The sequence below is a fragment of the Cydia strobilella genome, chromosome 2 (genome assembly GCF_947568885.1).
Source record: "Cydia strobilella chromosome 2, ilCydStro3.1, whole genome shotgun sequence".
NCBI classification, from domain to species: domain Eukaryota; kingdom Metazoa; phylum Arthropoda; class Insecta; order Lepidoptera; family Tortricidae; genus Cydia; species Cydia strobilella.
In genome coordinates, this window is record NC_086042.1 from 17,455,290 (window position 1) to 17,461,575 (window position 6,286).

The 6,286-nt window shown below is 38.2% G+C and overlaps 2 non-coding genes across 2 annotated transcripts; both read right to left on the reverse strand.

Moving 5' to 3' along the window:
* Positions 1-480: 480 nt before the first annotated feature.
* On the reverse strand, positions 481-553 carry Trnan-auu (transfer RNA asparagine (anticodon AUU)). Its single transcript has one exon. It is a non-coding gene; the product is annotated as a tRNA-Asn (tRNA).
* Positions 554-1,499: 946 nt separating this feature from the next.
* Positions 1,500-1,572, reverse strand: Trnad-auc (transfer RNA aspartic acid (anticodon AUC)). Its single transcript has one exon. It is a non-coding gene; the product is annotated as a tRNA-Asp (tRNA).
* Positions 1,573-6,286: the final 4,714 nt, after the last annotated feature.

The following is a 6,286-nucleotide window of genomic DNA, read 5'->3' on the forward strand; positions in this document are numbered from 1 at the left end:
GGTTGTATGTTGTGCCATTTTAGGAATTGATTATACTATTATGTATAAAAAGATGGAATAAAGACTTACAGGAGCTATCGACGTTGCAGTAGCGGAGTTGAAGATTACAAATGTCCCAAGTGGGGTAAGTCATAGATCTCGGAGTCTTGAAGTTGTCCGACCAAAGCAATCGTACCAGCGTAGTTATAGGACGTTGGGTATTTATTGTTATGTTTAACTTAGTTCTCCAAAAAATAAACAAAGGAAGGGATGTAGTGTATTGGCGTCTCGAGCGCTTACGTCATAGTGAGGTCACTGACAGGAGTCAGTCGATCACAGACCGCGAGCAGAGCAGTCGTGTCACGTGATGTCTGTGTTGGCGAGCCGTTGGAAATACATTACATCCGTATGATTTACTGTGGTAAATACAGTACATTACAGTAACCAAATATGAAAACTCTAAAGCAATAAAGATACTAAATTTAAAAGTGGAAAAATTACTGCCTTGGGTGAGACTTGAACTCACGCCCTCTGGATCAATACTCCAGCGCTCTGCAAACTGAGCCACCAAGACCTCATCCATAGTCAGCAAATCTTCCCACTATATGTGTCTAGGGGTTCCTAGCGACATCTACCGTAAGAGCGTTACACTTCTTAAACGGCCACCGCAGTTCCAAGTCATATTGGAAATTGACCAGTTACGATGTGCTACCCATTCTAAATTAATTTTTAACAATCAGAAACGTCTGCGAACGATGCTATTAAGAGGCCGGTGTCGATTTTGGAGCAAAAATGTTAAATTGATAGATTTAGTCGTTGAAACTATACACGTTTTATTACGTAACACAACACAACAAGTATTGGTTTCTATTAGCACGTCTTCTCATCTTGCCTTTTAATAATGAGGTCGTGAGCGTGCGTTACCGGTCATATATGAAGAGAAGGGACAGTTTTTAAAAATTCATCAAAAAATTATGGTGGTAAATTATACAAATTGATGTATAAGAATAGTTTCAGCAAATGTTGTAGATTGTTAAAGTATCAAAATTACGTTGAAATTGAGTCGATTTTCAGAGAAATTGTCACTTGTTTTGAAGTAATTTCTGGAGAAAATTGATTTCGTCTAACTTTTATTTACACTACTTCAAAGTCATAATAATAAAAATGTAGTCTGATAAACGTCAAGTACAGGATATGTGTAATACAAAATTACCATGTTAAGCCGTCCAAACTTTACGAAATTTACAAATAAGAGCGACAAAATCAGTGCTTTACGCGCGTTTACCTAAACGTCCATCAGAAAAGCAAACATTACTAATTTACTGAGTCTGTATCCAAAAAATTGATCTGATAAAAGGTAAGATAAGAAGACGTGCTAATAGAAACCAGTACTTGTTATTTCAATTAGATAACAAAAGGTGTACAATTTCACCGACTAAATCTATCAATTTTACATTTTTGCGACTAAAATCGACACCGGCCTCTTAAGCTTAGAATATATTTAAAAGTGGAAAAATTACTGTCTTGGGTGAGACTTGAACTCACAGCCTCTGGATCGATACTCCAGCGCTCTGCCAACTGAGCCACCAAGACCTCATCCATAGTCAGCAAATCTTCCCACTATATGGGTCTAGGGGCCCTAGCGACATCTACCGTAAAATAAAGATACTTACATACACGTCACTTAAAATGGGACACGTCGCATGGTTAAAAACGATGCATAACAAACGAAAACGTCTTAAAAAATAAGCTCAGTTTGCCTTTTCCAGTTATATAACTCCCATCTCGTCCTCCGAATATAAATAGTAGTCGGTCTATCATCCCGGGCGAGGGAAAAAAGGCCGGACTCATTAATTACAAGGGAAATTGAACGCGCTTCAGTTTCAAATGTTAGTTTAAGGAACACTTTACTGAGCAAAGTTCCTTGGTGCGGTTAAAATGGCTTTTATTGTAGGGCAATTTTCTTTCCTATTTTTATATTGTAGACGAAGAAACGTAATTTACTGGCTCGTAGTAAATATCTACGTATTATTAAATAACAGACCGGAGATCGACACCTGAGGTCCTTACAGGGTTATAGACATAGACATATATTATGTAATTAATAAAATTATTATGTCTGGTAGCTTATCTATGATTATTCTTTATGATGTTACATAATATATATTAAGTAATTAGTATAAAATAATTAATTGCATGCCAAAAACTTTATTATTAAAAAAAAATAGTCTTACATTTTTGTTGATTGCTATGGAATCAAACGCCACCATACCAATTTGTCAAACGTTTAAAGTTTAATCGCCCAAAGTTGAAAATTTGGTAGGTAAACCTACAAAATAAAACCATTTTTTTTCGATTTGGAAACTAAATAGTTATGCAGTAGTGAACGTGTACTGTAAGTATATTGACATTTGATACACATTTGCAATTATTGCTTTCTCTCTCTCGCTCTAAGACCGTATGAATATTTTATTAAAGTACAGTCAGCATCAATGGTAGCCGATGAAACAACACGCCAAAAATATCTACCACCCTGTAATACTTTACCAAATCTTGATATATATCTATCTAGCAATCAAAAGTATCAATTGTTAAGCTGTTAGAGAATGGTACTTTTGAAGCGTAGTATTATCCGTTACTTTTGATGGTGACTTTACAACCAACCGAACCCGAAATACCGAGTTACTATTTGAATGTAGAGATATTTTTACCTCCATTCCATCGCACAAAATCGGCTGCACGAATTTCGAAAACAAAATGGCACATATGCCAAAATTTGTCACGATGTAGTTTATAATCTCGAAAAGTACATTGGTCTGTAAAGTGAGTAAACACGTAGGTAATATAAAAACTAGTTTTAGTTCCAAAACTTTTTATTTATTTATTTACACAAAAGGTTCATGCTTACAAACAAGATTTATATCGCCAAACTGTAACCAGTTTGTAGGCGGTGGAAGCGCTCAATTACCTAATTAAATCATGCAACTAAACAAAACGATTAGCAGCTTAAACAATAATACTTACATATAATATAAAACCGGTCAAGTCCGAGTCGGACTCGCGCACGAAGGGTTCCGTACCATTACGTTAAAAACGGCAAAAAACTTCATTACCAACCGCCAAATATGTGGTAAATCTATAGTAGTTCGCCCTCTCAATGTGAAAATAGTAAATTGTAGGAGAGGTCGGAAAACCGCTCAAAGATGGACGAGTGAGTTTGAAGGACGACACGTTAGTGGCTCCAGCATGCCAGGCGAGCGCTTCAGGCGAACAAGCTCAAGATACCGCGGGTCAACCAGAGGTCTCACATTAAGATCATCACTACAGTTGTACCACAGAATAAGTAATAGTATTATCATACAGAACGGCCACGCACCGCCCCGCCCCGACTCGAATTACCTGGCCCCGCGACAGCAGATTGACGGCCGTTTGCCGGCCGCTCAGTACTATTTTTAAGCAACTTACACAATGACGCCTGACGCGTGTACAGACGTGTCGTTCACACATAGAAACGCAAGTGATTTTTGATGTATAGCGTGTCCGCCCTGTGGTTGAACGCAGGTCTGCCATTCTGCCTTTTGTCAGAGGGATCACGGACAGGATCAGCCACATCTTGAAACGTGCTTCTATAAAAACATGTTTCAAGCCAATGAAGAAGATGTCACAATTCCTGAGGCCTGTAAAAAGCAATACCTCTCTACAAATTGCAGGAGTGTACAGGCTGGACTGTGAGTGTGGCCTATTATATGTCGGGCAGACGAAACGAAGCATTTCCACTCGGGTGAAGGAACACATAGCTGATGTCAAGCACTGTCGACCTAGGTCTACAGTCTGGGAGCATGTCATGGATAAAGCCATCACCCAATAAAGTTTGATAAGCCTCTGGTTCTTGCCAAGGAGAAGCAATACATACCCAGAATGCTGCGCGAGGCCATTGAGGTTAGGAAATATCCAAACTTTAATAGGGAAGATGGCTTTTCTCTACCACCAGCTTGTGATACTGATGTAGTCCATCTGATAAGGGAACAAGCGAGACATAGACCGTGAGACCTTTGTATTGGATGATGTTGGATATCTGAGTATAATATGTTTTGAAAAGATGTGTCCCGCCGAATTTCTTGCCGGTCCCATATTGGGATACCCTCCTACAATTTAGGAGGGAATTAAATCTTCTCAGAGGTGTAGGGTTAGAGGCGGCGTAGCTTTATCGCGTATTATATCGCGTAAGGCGGCCTTTGTAAGGGCTCTGTCGGCACGGCTGATTGACATCACGGGAGACCCCAGGGCTGGCGCGTACTTCTCGCAACGGATCGCCCTGGCGGTTCAGCGAGGAAACGCCGCCAGCGTAATGGGCACCATGCCGCAGGCGGACCTGCTGGATGGGGTGTTCTTTTTGTGATGAGGTCTTTTTACCCGACTGCCAAAGGAGGAGGGTAATGTTTTTTGAGTGTATGTATGTATGTCTGTTTCTTTGTGGCTTCCTGTAGCCTAAACGGCTTGATGGATTTTGATGTATGAGGTATCGTTAGATTCGTCTTGATCACGGGAGTGTCATAGGATACATTTTATCCCGAAAGTCCTACGGGATACAGAAATAATATTTTCTTTACATTCACTTTTAAATAATTTGATATATGAGGGTATCATTAGATTCATCTTGATCACGGAAGTATCATAGGATAATTTTTACCCCGAAATTCCTACAGGAACATGTTAATTCTTCGTAAACGCAAGCCACCCACGTGTCAGCAAGCAATGAGCAAATAACTTGTTCTGCAACTCCCGCGCACCTCTCGCGTCGCGGTCTGGTAGCGGGCAAAGAAGGGCGTGGCCTGCCTTGTGGCGCGCGGTGCGGTACGGAGGGGGATATTCTCGAGTCTACAACCCGAACGCGGGCACACGCACACGCATGACATGAGGGCACACGTCCTCGTCCGAAGCGAAAATATAAAGTAATAACTTGTTCTTTTTTTTCAACTAAAAAGTTATAAATAAAAAAATAATTATTATAAACCGTTTAAACAATATAAAAATGCACTATGAAATGTGTATGTAATCGATAGTTAAATAAATAAAAACTTATTCTAAATACTAACTAAATAATTATAATTAATAAATGTTGATGGTAAGTATTGCAGGCGGGGACCAACCGCCACCGCCACCAACCGCCACCGCCGAAAATACCTACCTAAGTAACATTCTGCTAAATAGTGATCTTAACAACTAACAACCAAAATGACTATAAGTAACAAGTCTTTATTTATTTAACTATCGATAACATACACATTTCAAAGTGCATTTTTATATTGTTTAAACGGTATTCTATAGCTTGGTTTTAGCATTTGATTAAACAATATTTCTTGTGGGGCTTGTTTTCCTCTTTTTAGTGTGCTGTCGGGTTTTTTGTTTTTTTATTAAAAAATAAATTATATAAGTAGGTAAGTTTACTTTTAGTTTACTATTAATTTTAATTTATTTGTAGTTTTAGTTTATTTAATAAGTTAGTTTATAATTATATTTATGTTATTTAAGTTGATTTACTATAAGAAATAAACACATTAATTATTTATAAAAAATTACGTTTATGAGATTGCATAAAATCAAGTCTTCAGTAGGTACATTTACTGCAACGAACCAGCGAAAGGATTATACCCATAAAATCGTCTACAAGTTAAACACTGAGTTTGCTAATTCGGCAGTCGAAAGCGGTTCCCAAACTTGGAACATTTCCTATACGTTGGAATTTATCACTCGGACTGAGAGATTAGAAGTCGATCATTGAATAAATTATTATAGCCTTTTATTTCACCGTATATAATGCCCTACAGCCCTATTCATATGCTTATCAAATAAATATGTATTCAGATTCACATATAATAAGTAAGGGATGCCTGCGCCAGGAGACCTAAAGTAACAGACGGACTTTTTGGAAGGAAATAGACCAGGTTTTGGTTGGATTTTCTTACTGCCAGTCGTCCAAACTTATGCGAACGAGCGTTTACACGATAGTTAAAAGTGTATTGACACACAGTGAGAGGAAACTATCAAGAGAATGAGGTCAATGTCCAAACTCAGAGCATTTATTCAACAAATTACAAGCTAATTATAAGCGGATAATTCCGTAATACCCTGTGATTCGAAATTTCCCGGTGCGGGTTAAGTAATTCGAAAAAAGAATCATATCATAGTAATTTCTAAGCCCATGTAATAGTGCAGACACCTGCACATCCGATTTAGACTTTTGCAGCTTATTCCGAAAATTAAGATAATAAACTTACTGTACCCACTCGTATAATCTTATTAATAC